Source organism: Callithrix jacchus, chromosome X (assembly GCF_049354715.1).
Source record: "Callithrix jacchus isolate 240 chromosome X, calJac240_pri, whole genome shotgun sequence".
NCBI lineage: Eukaryota > Metazoa > Chordata > Mammalia > Primates > Cebidae > Callithrix > Callithrix jacchus.
Genome location: NC_133524.1, coordinates 113,264,157 through 113,281,783, shown reverse-complemented (window position 1 = coordinate 113,281,783; position 17,627 = coordinate 113,264,157).

The window sequence follows — 17,627 nt, the reverse complement described above, 5'->3', positions numbered from 1 at the left end:
TTAGAAAAAAATGTGTTTTTCCTTATATAAATGACCAAATGTCAGAGATGTTAGAGGCTATATCTCTTAGCCCCCAGTCCCTGTCTTTCTACATCTTAGGTCCTATGCTCCTCCACAACACATAAAAACTGGGCTATTCTTTTTTCTCCCTTGATTTCCTTCTTCACAGACTGATTGAAACATTTATGTTTATTTCCATAGTGAGTGTCCTTGTTGTTGGTCATGAAGGTTAGCAGAATATGCCACATCTGAATATGCCATTCTGGAATAAGGATTATTTTGAGCTCAAGGTAATTGAGAAAAAGCAGATACAAGAATAGGACTCTTTCCTCCCCCTGTATGCTCCAAATCAGGACATTAATTTGTAAATGTGGCCCCTCTCCTCTCTCTACCAAGAGGGACAGAAGTTAATCCCCAGAGACAACTCCAGACCTTTATCAGCTCATAAAGGGCACTAGAGGAACCTATATAACGAACCTTAGTAACTAGCCCTTATCTTTCTGTAGCTCCCCAAAATGTTTACCTTCTCTCAATTTGCTGCCCCCAAGAAGCTTAAAGTCTTTTTCCCTTGTCTTGTCATTTTCTCTACAAAATGTATTCTTTTTAATGTAGTATACAAACCCAAATTCTAACCACCACTGAGACTTCTGTTCTCTTGTTATTTTAATTCTTTGTCAATCTAATTTACAGGACCCCAGCCAATGAACCTAAGTTGCATAAAGAAAAAGGAACATATTTCTGTCCCTGCTGTCATAAGCACATACATATTCTTATATAGGCTAAAACTGAGCTTAAAGTATTTTTTACTTCTTAAAATGTTTTATCTGCTATGTATGGTGGAAGATTCTTAACTGAGCCTCATAACAAAAGGCAATGATCTTTCTGAGGGTCATACTCCCCCATGGAAATCTTGGAGAAGCATGGAGACAATTAATCCCCAATCACACTTTAGTGTATATAAATACTTGTAACAATCCTTAAGTGATTTTTATACATGTGAGGAAACTAGACTCAGTAATAGTTAAAAGATTTGGAAATAAAAAAGGAAAGTGGTGAAATCACCTTCATTGCTAGATTTAATTACTGGGAACCATTTTAAAAACTAATCTCTGCTGCTTAGAATTCTGGGTTTGGGTTAATTGACCCCTGAAGCTGTTCCAGTGCGAATTCTTTGGTTTATATTATATATACCAAGGGAATAAATCATTTTATTTGGATGTAAATGGATCATAAAGCAATAAAAATGCTAATGCTCTAGAGACAAATCCAGAGCTTTCTAGTGGTCAGCTTCCTTTTGAACCTCAGTGGGAACTGCTCACCCATTGTGCATGAATTGACCATTTCCAACTGCCAGATGCCTCATTCCACAGTGAAGCTGGAATCTGGAGAATATTTTATTTGATTATTTTCAGTGGAATGGGTTATATTATTGGCTAGGAGGGACCACCAAATGAGACTCTTTCTTGTACCTTTATCTACCTTTTTACAAATAGGGAGAGTTCCTGTATTATATTTACCCCCTTCCAAAAAAATATCCAAAGAAGATTGTCAATGCTTCTCCCAGTATAGCTGCAATACTTTGGATACATTTTTGCTTATATCAAGTCCTAACTCCGTATGCTGCAGTTTAAACCATTTTTATTTATTTTTTTCTTTCTCAGTAGAAGTTGGAGGATAAATAATTGAATCAATTACATTAATTATACAAATGAGGACACTGAGGCTAAGAAGCATTAACTAAGACATTATCCCAAATAACCCAAGTATAAGCGTTGAAAATGTCCACATTAGAACCCTGAGCTGTGTGTTTTTTCTTCCACTTCAGGCTGCCACTGCAACATCCTGTTAGACCTTTTGACTTTGACCTTAGTTCACCATATCCACATTCGTATAAAATTCTACACAGATCTGGTTTTCCATCTAAGATTTTACACTTAACGTTGTGATCTCAGAGACCAAAAGAGATGCCCCTTTATCAACTAACAGGGATCATAAGATTAAAAAATATTACTTATAGGTTGAGGGTTCAGGGCCTGACTGGCATGGCAATTTTTTAAAACTCCCCAAACTCCCTAACAGTAGGAACTGTCAGGGTGGTTTACAACCCAGACCACCACACCTCCAATTGGACAGAGGCCTGGCCTTACAAACATTCTTCTCTGATAAGAAATTGTAGACCTTAAGCCATTTTCAGCCAGCTTATAGAGGCTGAACACAAACTGTCTTTGTATACGAAGTTCATCTTTTGACATAAAGAGCCAAAATCCACTTCACTTTAACGTATGTTACATGTATATTTACCCATTGCACATGTAATTGGCTCTTCTCATAAATATATATACCTTTTCTCCCTAACCTGATGAAAATATATGACTCTATTGTGTGATATGGAACCTGCAAAGCTTGAAACTCAGTTCGGCTTCCCCTCTTCAAAGAGAGCATCCTCAATGCATGCTGGAGTCTTTCTCTTCCTGGCTTGCAAACCAATATCACCAACAAGACTCTCCTTTCTACTATTTAGCCATCCTGTTCATCTTTTTGATGACAACATTTTCAATCATTAAATAGTTGCAAATACAAGAATTTCATGGAGTACTTAGGATGATTAAAGTGACCTTGGATACAAGGCACGTGGCATGTAATGAAAACCTGGAGGGGCAAAAGGAATAGAAAACAAACCTCTTTGAGTTGCATTTAACTTATTTTCTTTATATTTTTCAGGAATAATTCTGTTTGATCTCTCACATTTATAAAATAAATCTTAGATACAAATAGAAAAATCTCTATCAAATGACTTGACTTTCACACATCCCACAGAGTTCCCTACTGTCAATTACAAGGCCCTGTATACTTTGGAAATGAAAAGCTTCTGATACTGACTGCAGCATATTTTGATGATATGAATATAAGCAAATAAATTGTTGGCATAGTCTTTTATAATTTTCCTTATCCAATGGTGATGATTAGAGAAATACTATTGCTAATTGCATCCTCCTGAAACATGCCGCCACTGGACTGTGACTGTTGAAAGTGGGCTCCAGTCCCTGGAGATGATGCTAATGGAAGAACATTGTAGATTCCACAGGTTGAAGACAGGGAACCACCCTTTCTTCATAAAATCATATTTCTGCATCTTCATGCCCTCATTTCAGGAAAGCAGTTTCCCTCCTCCCAGCCCGAACTTAGCACTTTACTTAGAATTTTGAAGATGCCACTTCTCTCCTGCTCTAGAGCCTTGTGCCATCAATACCTCTATTCCCTTGAATATTCAGTGCCCTCTTATCCCATAGTCTTTTACCCTCAGCATGCAAACCTTTTTACATTTCTCCATGTAAGAATTGAAAAGAAAATCTCCTTAATCCTGTTATCTCCGAAAATTACACATACAAATTTAAAATAAGAGGCTTAATTCTCTCTGTTGAAAATAAGAAAAGACACTAATCCTCCCCCAATCTCTATTGTTTGAGAACTTTCTATTTTCTCTTTGAATGTATGTAAACCTTTGTAATGACTAAATAACTCTCTCAGCAGTCTCACAACTCAGTAATGTTTCAAGGACCTGGAAGCCATCTTTCTGAAACACAAACATCAAGGGAGATGGCTCTCTTACCTCCTGTGGGAGGGGAAGAGCCTAACTTCAAGTGCACTGTGACTTGGGCATTGAGCTTTTAAAATGACTATCAGGTGTTTTTTACAATGTATAGCAAACTTTGGGAACAACTGCATTAGCTCCCTTCTAATATGGCTTCTGCTCACATCGAATGAAACTTCATTCTGATGTTAAGAAGTAGAAGAATCTAGGACCAAACAGAGCTAAGATTAAACTCCTGCTCTAATATTTTCCTTCAACAAAGTTAAACATTGAGCTGAGCAAATACTCTCTCCTTGACCAAACTTTAGAGGGATCCTCTGAGACCTATTTTTGATGAAGTCTCATGCTTGGGCCTTGTCTTCAGCCTGCCTAGTTCAATTGGAACAAGAAAACATAACTTTTTCTCAACCATTCATACTTGTTAGTTGAAACACACTCTCTTTTTTGTTTAATTTTTTTTTTTTGAGACGTAGTCTTGCTCTGTTACCTAGGCTGGAGTGCCATGGCACACTCTCGGCTCACCACAACCTCTGCCTCCTGGGGTTACAGCAACTCTTGCCTCAACCTCCGAGGTAGCTGGGATTACAGGTGCATGCCACCACTCCTGGCTAATTTTTGTATCTTTAAGTAGAGACGGGTTTCACCATGTTGGTCAGGGTGGTCTCGAACTTCTGACCTCATGATCTGCCTGCCTCAGCCTCCCAAAGTGCAGAGATTATAGGTGTGAGCCACCGTGCGAAACAGACTCTTATAAGAAAAGACAGAATAACAAGAAAAAAATCAAATGGAAGTTCAATAACATGTAAACCTCATGTATATATGAGAAACACTTGTAGAAATGACTCAGTATCAAAAAGGTGACTTTGAATTCAGGCTCAAATATAATTGTCTGCTGAAACAAAGAAGAAAAGATATTAGAGAGGCCAGTAACAATAATATGATCAGAAAACACAAAATAAACAAGGTTATGGTTTGTTATGCAGGTTTAACTTGCTATCTTCTCCATTGATAAGGGTCTTTAGTGATTTAGAGTCATCCTTCTTGTCCTGGTACAAGAATAGAGAGATGGAGATTTTCTTATAGATGTAAATTTCTCTAAAAAGTTACAAAATAATAACTTCTATTTTGTTTTCAGAGTTTCTTCTGTGTTTGCAGTTACTGAAATAATCAGCTTAAACTAATCCTTATGCCAAAAGAAGCATATTTGGGGTTGGCATATTCAGGTACTCCACGCATATATTTTGAGATGGCATATTTTGGTCTGCTGTATCAGTTTGGAGAGAGTTCCCCACCCTTGGTATTTAATCACATTCAGTGTTTGATCAAGTTTCTTTTCTCCTACCCTTGGTATTGGATAACCCTTTCTTACTTTCAGCAGGATTTCTAAGACAGCCTAACTAGGATTTCCCTACCATTGATGTTTCTTAGTAGTAATTTTCCATTCAATTACCCCACTCCACACTTTGTTCCTTGGATATAAGTCCTCACTTACCCTGCTAAATTCAGAATTGAGCTCAGCTCTATACTTAGATCTCTTTTTCCTGTTGCAGTAGATCCTGAATAACATATGTTTTTACTACTTTAACTACTGTCTGGCTCTGGTTTTCTTTAGTAAAACTGAGTTTTCACAATACGTAAAATGGTGACAGTAATGTCTTCTCTTATAGAATGGCAGTGAAGATTAAATGACGTCATTCATGTGAAGTATTTAGTGCACATTAAATATTATTAGCATGAGTTATCTCCTACACACATATCCAGTTCTCTTTTTCCTCAGTACCTTCAAACTTTCAATGAATTCTTTTGCCTTTTATCATCCCTCCTTTAAAATTCTCTCCTCTTTTAGCTTCTGTTGTATTGCATTCTCCTAGTTCTTTGGTTACCTTTTTTACTTTCCCATCTCCCCCTTCCCTTTTCCCACAACCTAAGTATAAGTGACATAAGCATGTGGTTGGGCTCTTCTCTCCTTATACTCATCCTGTATAGTCTCATTCAGTGTCAAGGACTGCCAGTCTACCTTTTGTGTAAATGCATTCCAGAGCAGAGCATAGCACCATACACCTAATCAATAAACTTCCAATAAACTAATAAATACACTTGTTGAAGGTATAATTTCTATGATTCTGATATCACTACTTCCTAATATTGCAAAGACCTGCTGAGTTGAATTTCTCTACCTGGATGTTACACCCTATCTTTACTTGTTTAGCTTTTTTCTGTTTCCTATTTCTTCTAATAATGAGAAATACCTCTCAGTCACAGATTAAAAATGAAATTTTCTTTGACTTCTTCCACCCCTTGCCAGCAAAGCCAATTATTTGCCAAGTTGGGTCAACTGTTAATGCCATGTGATTTGTAGGATATAACCTATTAACTAGTCTTGCTGATTTAAGCTACCTGTAAGCCAAATACTAAAACAATTATTATACCTCCCACCCCCCTTTAAACCAATAATTTCTTTAAAAAACCAGTAAAATGTTTTTTCTCAAGCACAATTGTCAATTTGTACTCTAAGAGCAGATGCAGGCAAGATAAATGTTTAGCAAACTTAATTTAGATATAGGAATTATATTTCATATTAGGAAACACTGGAAATTTCAGAAAATATTCACAAGAAGTGTTAAAGGGAAACATTTAGTTTATTTAGCACTTGGACAAAAATTTGAATGGTAGATATGGTGATGTTTGCCAGGAACAAAAAATGTAATATTTTTCATTTAAATATTTTTAAAGATACCATAGTAACTCTTACATATGAGTAGATTTATTCATTTTTAAGGAAAAAAGATAACAGTTGAATCATTGCTAGGTTACTGATATACAATAATTGTTGAACACATTTGCTGGTATTTAGTTTTCTTGTATTACTGAGAATTGAGCCACTGCATAGCAAATCTCTAATCTGCACTTTTCCCATTGAACGCTTCGATGCTCCTCAGAGTTGTGCAATGCGGTGGCAACCATAGGCCAGAGAATTATATAGGTTTCAACTCAATAACCTAATTTCCTCACTCAAGAATCTAGATAAAGGAGAGCAAAGTAAACTCAATGCAAACAGAAGGAAGGAAATACTAAATACAGGAATGTAAATCAGTGGAATTGAAAACAAGAAAACCATGGAGAAACTTAGTTTTAAAAAGCAGGTTATTTGATTTGAAAACTCAATAAATTTCATAACTCTCTAGCAAAACTGACAATAGAAAAAAAAAAAAAACATGAATCACCAATGTTAAGAATGAAACAGTTTTAACCCTGAAGACATTGAAAGTAATAATAAGCCAATGCTGCAAACACTCTACACATAAAAATTTGATGATTTAAATGAAATGGACCAATCATTTGAAAAACAAACTATGACAATTCACTGAATATCAAATAATTTGAATTGCACTATAACTATTCAAGGAATTGGTTTTGTAATTTAAAAACTGCAGAAGAAGGTATTTCTAGGTCTAGATGGTTTGACGAGAGAACTCTACCAAAATTTTATTCCGGTAAATGAAAGAGGAAGGACCACTTGCCAACTCATTTTAGGAGGTCAGTATTCACTTGATACCAACTGAAACAGACTGCACAAAAGAAAACTACAGAGTAAAATTCCTTATGAATACCAATACAAATATTCTTAATAAATAGTATTTAGCAATATGTAAGGAGAATTATACAGTAATGACTAAATGTTGTTTATTCCAGGGATGAAATGCTATATCAACATTTTTTAAAATTTACTGTAACATATTGTATCAATAGATTAAAGAAGAAACATCACATGATGATATCAATTAATAAAGAAAAAGTATTGAAAAAAATGATGTCTTTTGATGATAAAATCCTCAGAAAGAGAGGAATACAAGGTAACTTCCTCAATTTAATAAAGAGCATCCATAAAAATAAACTGCCTTTAATGTTATACTTAATTGTGAAACACAAAATGCTTTCCCCTAAGATGGGACACAAGGCAAGGATACCTGTTTTCACTTCCCTTATTCAAAATACTGCTGGAAGCCAGCATGGTACAGCAAGAAAAGAAAAGTCATACAGCTTAGAGAGGAAGAAATAAAACTGTTCCCATCTTCAAATGACATGATTGTCTATATAAAGCATCCCAAAGAATCCATTTCCAAAACCCACAAAACCTTCTAGAAGTAGTAAACAAGTGTAGCAAGGTTGCAGGATACAATAAACCATATAAAATCAACTGCATTATTTCTATATACTAGTAATAAATACATAGACAACAAAATTGAAAATACACCATTTTCAGTCACTCAAAAAAAGTGAACATGTAACATACACTGAGACTGACTACATGCTTGTTCATAAAGTAAGTCTCAATAAATTAAAAAAAAATCAAAATCATACCAACCATACTCTTGGACACAGTGGAATAAAAATAGAAATCAATACTAAGGAGATTTCTCAAACCACCCAATGGCATAGAAATTGTACAACTTGCTTGACTTTTGGGTAAACAAAGAAATTAGGGAGAAATTTTTAAAAATCTTTGAAATAAGTGAAATGAGAGACACAACATACCAAATCAGGAAGCAACAAAAGCAGTGGTAAAAGGATCATTTATAGCATTAAAAACTTATCTTAAAAAGTTAGAAAGATCTCAAATTAATAATCGAATATTACACCTAGAGAAACTAGGAAAACAAGAACAAACTGACTCCAAAGCTAGGAGAAAAAAATAGCTAACTAAAAACAGAGTGGAACTGAAGAAAATTGAGGATGAAAAATCCATACAATCAACAAAACCAAAAGTTTGTTATCTGAAGGGATAAACAAGATTCATAGACCACTAGCTATATTAACAAAGAAAAAAAGTACATTTGCAAGCCACAAAAAATAGTTTTAGATGTGACAACTAAGTATAATGTGGTATCCTAGGTGGGATTCAGAACGGAGAAAGAGATTAAGTAAAAACAATGGAAATCAAAAGTATGGAGTTTATTTATAACAATATGTCACTATTGATTGGTTAATTAATTATTATTAACTTCTGACCCAACTGATGTCAGATGTTAATAATAAAAGAAACTGAGGGTAAGGTAGGTACATCAAAACTCACTGTATTGTCTTCACAACTGTTCAGAAAATCTAAAGCTATTCTATAATTAAAAGTTCATTTAAAATATTGGATAACTTTATAGTTAAATTGTAAGCCTTGTCACTATTTTTAGGGCTTAACTGTGTGGTTTTTGGAGAATGGAAGATTTCTAAACAAGAGATTTTTAATTAGAAGGGTACTAATTAATGTTTCAATTTAAAAAATGGCTGCTTTTTTTCCCCCAAAGTCTGATTGTTCAGAGTCACAGAGACTAAAATAGACAAAGGAATGGCAGGGGAGCCTAAAGACAGATTTGATTCAGCTTAAGCATTTAGAATGCCCAAGAAGCAGTGCAGACTGTTATTTTTCTCTGTTTATTTTAGATAAGTGTAGAAATAAATTGTTTCCTTGAGGGACACTATGTATGTTGTATCAAAAACATAATCCTAGTTTATGTGCATAGAGTTGTTTGTAATATTCTCTGGTGATGGTTTGAATTTCTGTGGAATCTGTGGTTATTTCCCCTTTATCATTTTTTATTGCATCTATTTGGTTGTTCTCTCTTTTCTTTTTAATCAATCTGGCTAGTGGTACTATACAATCTTTGATAAACCTGACAAAAACAAGCAAGGGGGAAAGGATTCCCTGTTTAACAAATGGTGTTGGGAAAACTGGCTAGCCATGTGCAGAAAGCAGAAACTGGACCCCTTCCTGACACCTTACACTAAAATTAACTCCAGATGGATTAAAGACTTAAACATAAGACCTGGCACCATAAAAACCCTAGAAGGAAATCTAGGCAAAACTATCCAGGACATAGGAGTAGGCAAGGACTTCATGAACAAAACGCCAAAAGCATTGGCAACAAAAGCCAAAATAGACAAATGGGACCTAATGAAACTCCACAGCTTCTGCACAGCAAAAGAAACAGTCACTAGAGTGGATCGGCAACCAACAGAATGGGAAAAAATTTTTGCCGTTTACCCATCTGACAAAGGGCTGATATCCAGAATTTACAAAGAACTCAAACGGATTTACAGGAAAAAACAAACTAGCCCATTCAAAAGTGGGCAAAGGATATGAACAGACACTTTACGAAAGAAGACATATATGAGGCCAACAATCATATGAAAAAATGCTCATCGTCACTGGTCATCAGAGAGATGCAAATCAAAACCACATTGATATACCATCTCACGCCAGTTAGAATGGCGATCATTAAAAAATCTGGAGACAACAGATGCTGGAGAGGATGTGGAGAAAAAAGAACACTTTTACACTGTTGGTGGGAGTGTAAATTAGTTCAACCATTGTGGAAGACAGTGTGGCGATTCCTCAAGGCCTTAGAAATAGAAATTCCATTTGACCCAGCAATCCCATTACTGGGTATATATCCAAAAGACTATAAATCGTTCTACTATAAGGACACATGTACACGAATGTTCATTGCAGCACTGTTTACAATAGCAAAGACCTGGAATCAACCCAAATGCCCATTGATAATAGACTGGATTGGAAAAATGTGGCACATATCCACCATGGAATATTATGCAGCAATCAGAAATGATGAGTTCGTGTCGTTTGTAGGGACATGGATGAATCTGGAGAACATCATCCTCAGCAAACTGACACAAGAACAGAAAATGAAACACCGCATATTCTCACTCATAGGCGGGTGATGAAAAATGAGAACACACAGACACAGAAAGGGGAGTACTAAACACTGGGGTCTATACGGGGGAAAAGGGGAGGGCCAGTGGGAGGGGGAGGTGGGGAGGGATAGCCTGGGGAGAAATGCCAAATGTGGGTGAAGGGGAGAAGGAAAGAAAAGCACACTGCCATGTGTGTTCCTACGCAACTGTCTTGCATGCTCTGCTCATGTACCCCAAAACCTAAAATCCAATAAAAAATTAAAAAAAAAACATAATCCTGGATATTATTTTAGTACATTTAGTCAACAGTTCTTAGGACACTAAGTGATAATATAGGAGGCAAAAATCTCCCTCAGGCAGGGGTATGCTTGGTCAAAATTACCCTGGAACTTAGAAGTCAAGGTGTGTGGCAACCATTTGAAAAGGTACAAATTCCATTTACAAAAACATCTTTCCCAGCTTTCAGGGGTGGGTATTTCATGCATGATATACTGCTTTTTGGCAAATGTGATGATTTCTCAAGGGAAGTGATGCAAATACTTTGAGTCATTTGATCAGGGGAGCCATTTAATTTCAACTTCATTTGATTTAGATTACTTAGTCTCTAATAGCACAAAATGACAGCAGAAGCAGAGGAAAATGGACTTCCCTCACTGGCTGCTGAAATGTCCTTCAGCAGGACTTCCCTGGCAAGGGCTTAATTTAAGTTCATAGTTACAATGATTTAGAACAATTTTGGTGGTTGAAAAGTGATATTAAGAAGGTTGAGGAAAGAAAATTAAAGTGCACAGATATCTCTTGAATCTGTTCAGTGTTCACATAGCCTGGGAATAACCCATTTGACACAAAATTCTAGGCTATTCTTAATGTAAATCTGCTTTCATGTTATCTAGCTTAGAGTCTGGCTGCTTACTCAACATTGACCAAGGATTCTATGAGCTACATAGCAATCAAAAGGTCGTATTTGTTGCTTGCTTTTTTCACATAGTAGTGGTAATATAAGAATGTATTGGCCGAGGCTGGTGGATCACGAGATCAAGATATTGAAACTACCCTGGTCAACATGGTGAAACCCCGTCTCTACTAAAGATACAGAAAATTAGCTGTGCATGGTGGCGCGTGCCTGTAATCCCAGCTACTCAGGAGGCTGAGGCAGGAGAATTGCCTGAACACAGGATGCGGAGGTTGCAGTGAGCCGAGATCGCACCATTGCACTCCAGCCTGGGTTACAAGAGAGAAACTCCGTCTCAAAAAAAAAAAAAAAAAAAAGAACGTATTGGAAGAGAGGAGAGACTACAAAGAAATGTTCATCTCAAGACCTCTTTGTCCTCCTGGAGCAGTCAGTTCTACCACTAAGAAACTATTTTTCACATCCAAAAGAGTTTTTAAAAGATTGCTACACTAAACTGCAGAGATGGTTCATATGGCATATTTAATGCTCCTATCAAATTTTACAGATCTGTAAAGACTACAAGTTGTTTTGGAATTTCTGTATTTCTGTAACTTCTGTAAATGTATTTGCAAATTCTTGTTTATTTCTAAAAGGTGTCAGTGGGCATGGGGAAAGAGGAAGATCTTTATCTCCAAGTGTTTCTGTTAGTGTATACCAAGTAATTTAATTTTTTCCACTGTTCTGCTTGCAATGTTTTCATTCCTACATTCGTTCTACATAATTAAAAATTACTTCTTACAAATCTATCTAATGAGTAATGACTTTAACATCAAATCCCCAGACTCCCGCAGAGTTAAATTATAGAGAGGCAGTTAAATTTGCCTGAAAGGCAATTGTAATAACATTCGAAACCAGAGAAGTGAGACTGAGAAATGTAGTCCAGTAAGATCTTTTAGTCTCTTAGGAATTACATGTGTGCATGCACAACCACACACATATCATGCAAGACAGGGGCTAAGGCTGTCTAAATTTAAGTGACTGTGAGATATGCTAAGGGATTGTGTGATTGTTAATTAAGAAATGATCATTTTTATTCTGAAAAATCCCATTTCTCCTAATCAGATTATTATATAGATGTCCTGTTTTAATGCTGTATTTTTCTAAAAGTATTTTTAAGCACTTTTGTAAAAAAAAAAAGACAATATCATTTGAAATATACTAAGGGAACTTCATATACTGTACCACTATTTTTCATTTCTGAAAATAATTAAAGAAGATTTACAGTAGAGCTGCCTTTACTAATTAGTAAGAAAAAATACACTTGCAATATTTGGAAGCCAACACATTTCATAATATTAGGTTAATAGTCACTTTGTTTAGTTTTTTGAGGGCAAAGTTAAGACATTATTTATATATATGTATATATGTTTGTGTGTACTGTGTATATATACAGTTTACATAAAATAAAATGAACATATATAAGTGCAAAGTTTAAAGAATTTTGAAAAATATATACAGTCATGTACCACATCATAATGTTTCAGTCAATAATGGACTGCATAATATGAAGGCGATCCCATAATATTATAATGAGCTTAATCATTCCTATCACATAGTGATGTTGTAGCCATTGTAACATCATAGCATAATGCATTACTTACGTGGTTGTGGTGATGCTGGTGTAAATAAACCCATAGCTCTGCTAGCCATACAAAAGTATAGAACATATAATACCCTACATAACAATGGGTTATGATGATAAACAACTGTGTTACTGGCTTATGTATTTAATGTACTTTTTATTATTATTTAAGAGTGCACTTCTTCATTTAGAAAAAAAGGTAACGGTCAAACAACCTCAAGAAGGTCTTTCAGGAGGTATTCCAAAAGAAGGCATTATTATGATAGGCTCCATTTTTGTAACTATCCTTGAAGATTTTCCAGTAGAACAGCATGTGGAGGTGGAAGACAGTGATAATTGATTATTGTAACTATGCGTAGGCCTGGTCTAATATATGTGTTTATACACTAATCTTTAACAAAATTTTAAGAAGTAAAAAAAATTTAAAAATTGAAAATAGAATAAAGCTTCTAGAATAAAATACAAAGAATTTTTTATAGCTTTACAATGTGTATTTAAGCTAAGTGTTGCACCAAAGCATCAAAAAAATTTAAAAAATTAAAGTTCATAAAGTAAAAAAGTTACAGCAGGATAAAGCTAATTTATTTTTGAAAAAGTATGTTTAAATAACTTTAATGTAGCCTATGTACAGTGTTTATAAATTCTACAGTAGTGTACAGTAATGTCCTATGTCATCGCATTCCCTCACCACTCACTCACTGACTTACCCAGAGCAACTTCCAGTCCTGCAACACCATTCATGGTAAATGCCCCATATGGGTATATTGTTTTTATCTTTTATACAGTATTTTTATTTTTCTACATTTAGATATGTTTAGATACACAAATACTTACAACTGTCTTACAATTGCCTACCATTATTTTAGTACAGTAACCTGATCTACAGGTTTGTTGCCTAGGAGCAAAAGACTATATCATAAAACCTATGTGTGTAGAAGGTAATTCCGTCTAGGTTTGTGTAAACTGTGATGTTTGCACTAAAACAAAATTGCCCAGTGACACACTTCTCAGAATGTATCCCTATTATTATGTGAAGTATGATTTTGTAACCATGGAACTGCCACCTTAATTAAAATACAGAACATTATCATCACCATAGAAAACTTCATCTTACATCTCTGTAGTACTCATTCCTACCCCACCCCAAACTAACTATAAATTACCTCTGCAAGTTCTAAATTTCATATAAATGGAATCATGCAGTATTCACTCACCTTTTTGTCAGTTTTCTTTTGCTCAGCATAAGGTTTTTGAAGTCCATCTAGGTTTTTGTGTGCATCAGCATTTTCTTCCTATTTATTATTGAATAGTACTCCTTTGTACAAATATACTAGAATTTGTTTATTCATTCTTCTATTGATAGACATTAGAGTTGTTTACAGTGTTTTGGTATAATGAATAAAGCTACTAAGCCCAGGTCTTTTATGGAGCAGAATGGAAACATATCATCTGCCTCAATTTTCCTTTGTTTCTATTTCTCTTGACTAAATACCTAGAAGTAGAATTGTTGCCACCTATGTTAAATGTATGGTATCTTATCAGAAAATGACAAGCTATTTTCCATAGTGATTGTATACCAGCAATATATATGATTTCCAGTTGTATGAGATCCTTGCTAATACTTGGTACTGTCAGCTTTTTAAATTTTAGCCATTCTAGTTGGTATGAAGTGATATCTCAATGGGGATTTTTATTTATACTTCTCTAATTGAAGTGTTTGTTCTATTTACATTTCTAAGAATGTCTGTGCCAGGAATAATCCTAGGAAGCAGACACAGACACTGAAATCGTATTACAGAAATGGGTTACTTGACAGGCCAGCTAGTAATTACTAATCCCATCTATGGAGGAATGCAGAGTATAGATAGCCCTTAGTAAGTTGTTATGATGCAGTTATTAAAACTTTTATCAATGAATGTGATAACAGTGGAAGAATGAACTGATGTTTTATGCAATATTTCTTTGGCACTTGAGAAGTATGAGTTTTATTTGACTTTAAGTTGTACCTATTGCTTGTTCACTTTGGGTTCCTCATGCCAAAAGATCATCAGGCAAGGAAAGGAGTTATACACTGGCAGAGGTAATGGACTCCAGTCATCAAGAAGAGAGGTAGGGCTGATATTACACAGTGGGAGCAGGGAGGAATATGTTTAAATCTCAGGGATAATTTGTTGATCCTATATTCACTTTTATTTGTAAATGGACAAGAACAGCAAATATAACATGAGAAAGGTGGTGAATAAAGGCTCAGTCCCCTTGAAAATAACAGTGTGAGTCACACCACCAAACAAGCTGACTAGACTGGCAAAGGTGCTACCCACTAGTAAGGAAAATATAGAATTGATAACCATAAAAGGGGTTGTTGATTGTCAGTTATAGTCTTAGTATCAGTTTTAGCAGTGTAGATTTGCCAGTATTCTGTCTTATCAATACTTCTATATGTTTCATTGAGAAACAGAACCACCTAGAATGTTGAAGAACTCTTCCTAGATGGGGAAAATTTTCTTAAAGAGGAAGAATGTATAACCTACACTGACATGGTTTGGCTGTGTCCCCTTCCCAAATCTCACTCATCTTGAATTCCCAAGTGTTTTGGGAGGAACCTGGTGGCACGTGACTAAATCATGAGGGAAGATTTTCCTGTGCTGTTCTCATGATACTGAGTCTCCCAAGATCTGACGGTCATTATAAAAGGAAGTTTTCCTGCACAAGCTATCTTTGACTGCAGCCATCCATGTAAGATGTGACTTGCTCCTCATTGCCTTCCACCATGATTGTGAGGCTTCCTCAGACACGTGGAACTCTAAGTCCAAATAAACCTCTTTCCTTTGTAAATTTCCCAGTCTTGAGTGTGTCTTTATTTGCAGCATGAAAGTGAAATAATACAGTAAATTGGTACCAGGAGTAGGGCACTGCTGGAGATACCTAAAAATGTGGAAACAACTGTGGAATGAGGTAACAGGCAGAGATTGGGACAGTTTGGACAGCTCAGAAGAAGACAGGAAAATGTGAGAAAGTTTGGAACTTCCTAGGGACTTGTTGAATGACCAAAACCTGATAGCCACAAAGACAATAAGGTCCAGGCTGAGGTAATCTCAGTTGGAGAGGAAGAACATTTTTGGGAACTGGAGCAAAGGTGACTATTGTTATGCTTTACCAAAGAGATTGGCCATATTTTTCCCTGGTCCTAGAGATTTGTGGAACTTTGAACTTCAGACACATGATTTATGGTATCTGGCAGAAGAAATTTCTAAGCAGGAAAGCATTCAAGAGATGACTTGGATGCTGCTAAAGGCATTCAGTTTTATAAAGGAAGCAGAGCATAAAAGTTTGGAAAATTTGTAGCCTGAAAATGTGATAGAAATGAAAAATCTATTTTCTGAGGAGAAATTCAATCCAGCTCCAGAAATTTGGATAAGTAATGAAGAGGCAAATGTGAATCCCCAAGACAATGGGGAAAATGTCTCCAGGGCATGTCAGAGGCCCTCACAGGAGCCTCTCCCGTCACAGGCCCAGAGGCCTAAAAGAAGATGGTTTCATGGGCCAAGCCCAGGGTCCCTGTGCCGTGTGCAGTCTAGGAACTTGTTACCCTCAACCCAGCCATTACAGCTGTGACTGAAAGGGGACAAGGTACAGCTCAGGCAATTGCTTCAGAGGGTGGAAGCCCCAGGCCTTGGCAGTTTCCATGTGGTGTTGAGCCTGTGAGTGCACAGAAGGCAAGAACTGGGATTTGGGAACCTCCACCAAGATTTCAGAGAATGTATGGGAATGCCTGAATATCCAGGCAACAGTTTGCTGCTGTAATGAGTAAAGACATTGGGGGACTGTTGTGAAGTCATGATTGGTTTTTGAAATGTGAGGACATGAGATTTTGGAGGGGCCAGGGAAGGAATGATATAGCTTGGCTGTGTCTCCACCCAAATCTCATTTTGAATTCCCACGTGTTGTGGGTGGGACCTGGTGGGAGGTGATTGAATCATGGAGGCAGGTCTTTTTTGCACTGTTCTCATGATAGTATGTGAGTCTCATGAGATCCGATGGTTATTATAGGGTGGAGTTTTCCTGCAAAAACCCACTTTGCCTGCTGCCATCCACATAAGATGTGACTTGCTCCTTTTTGCCTTCTGCCAGGATTGAGAGGCTTCCCCAGCCACATGGACCTGTAAGTCCAATTAAAACTCTTTCCTTTGTAAATTGCTCAGTCTCAGGTATGTCTATCAGCAGTGTGAAGACAAACTAACATATACAAAGGGTAATCTGTAGTGTAGGATAATCTGTAGATCCTTCCTCTATTTATGTGTCTCCTCCACAAAAATTGCCCTAGGTCATAGAGAATGGCCTGAATGTATACTACCTCCAAGCTGTTGAATTACATCAAATGACTACTCAAACATACAAAGGCATAACCTCCCTGCCTCAATCAGAAACAACCCTAAAGGGTGATCACAGCTCCAGAGATCCCCTTAGTTTTCATGGTTCTGGAGGTTGGGAAGTACAAGATCAAGTTGCCAGCTGATTCAGTGTCTGGTCAGGGCTTGCTCTCTGCTTTCAAGATGACTCCTCTTGCTGCAATCTTACATAGTGGAAGGGGTGAAAAAGGGATAAACTCTGTGGTTTCCTCATATGGTAGAAGGGTCTAAAAGCCAGGCAGCTATCTGAAGTCGCTCTTGTAATGCCATTGATCTCATTCATGGGGATACAGCGTTCATGAAATAATCACTTCCCAAAAGGCCTCACCTCTTAGAACCACCACAATGGGGATTAAATTATAACATGAATTTTGGAGGGGCACAAAT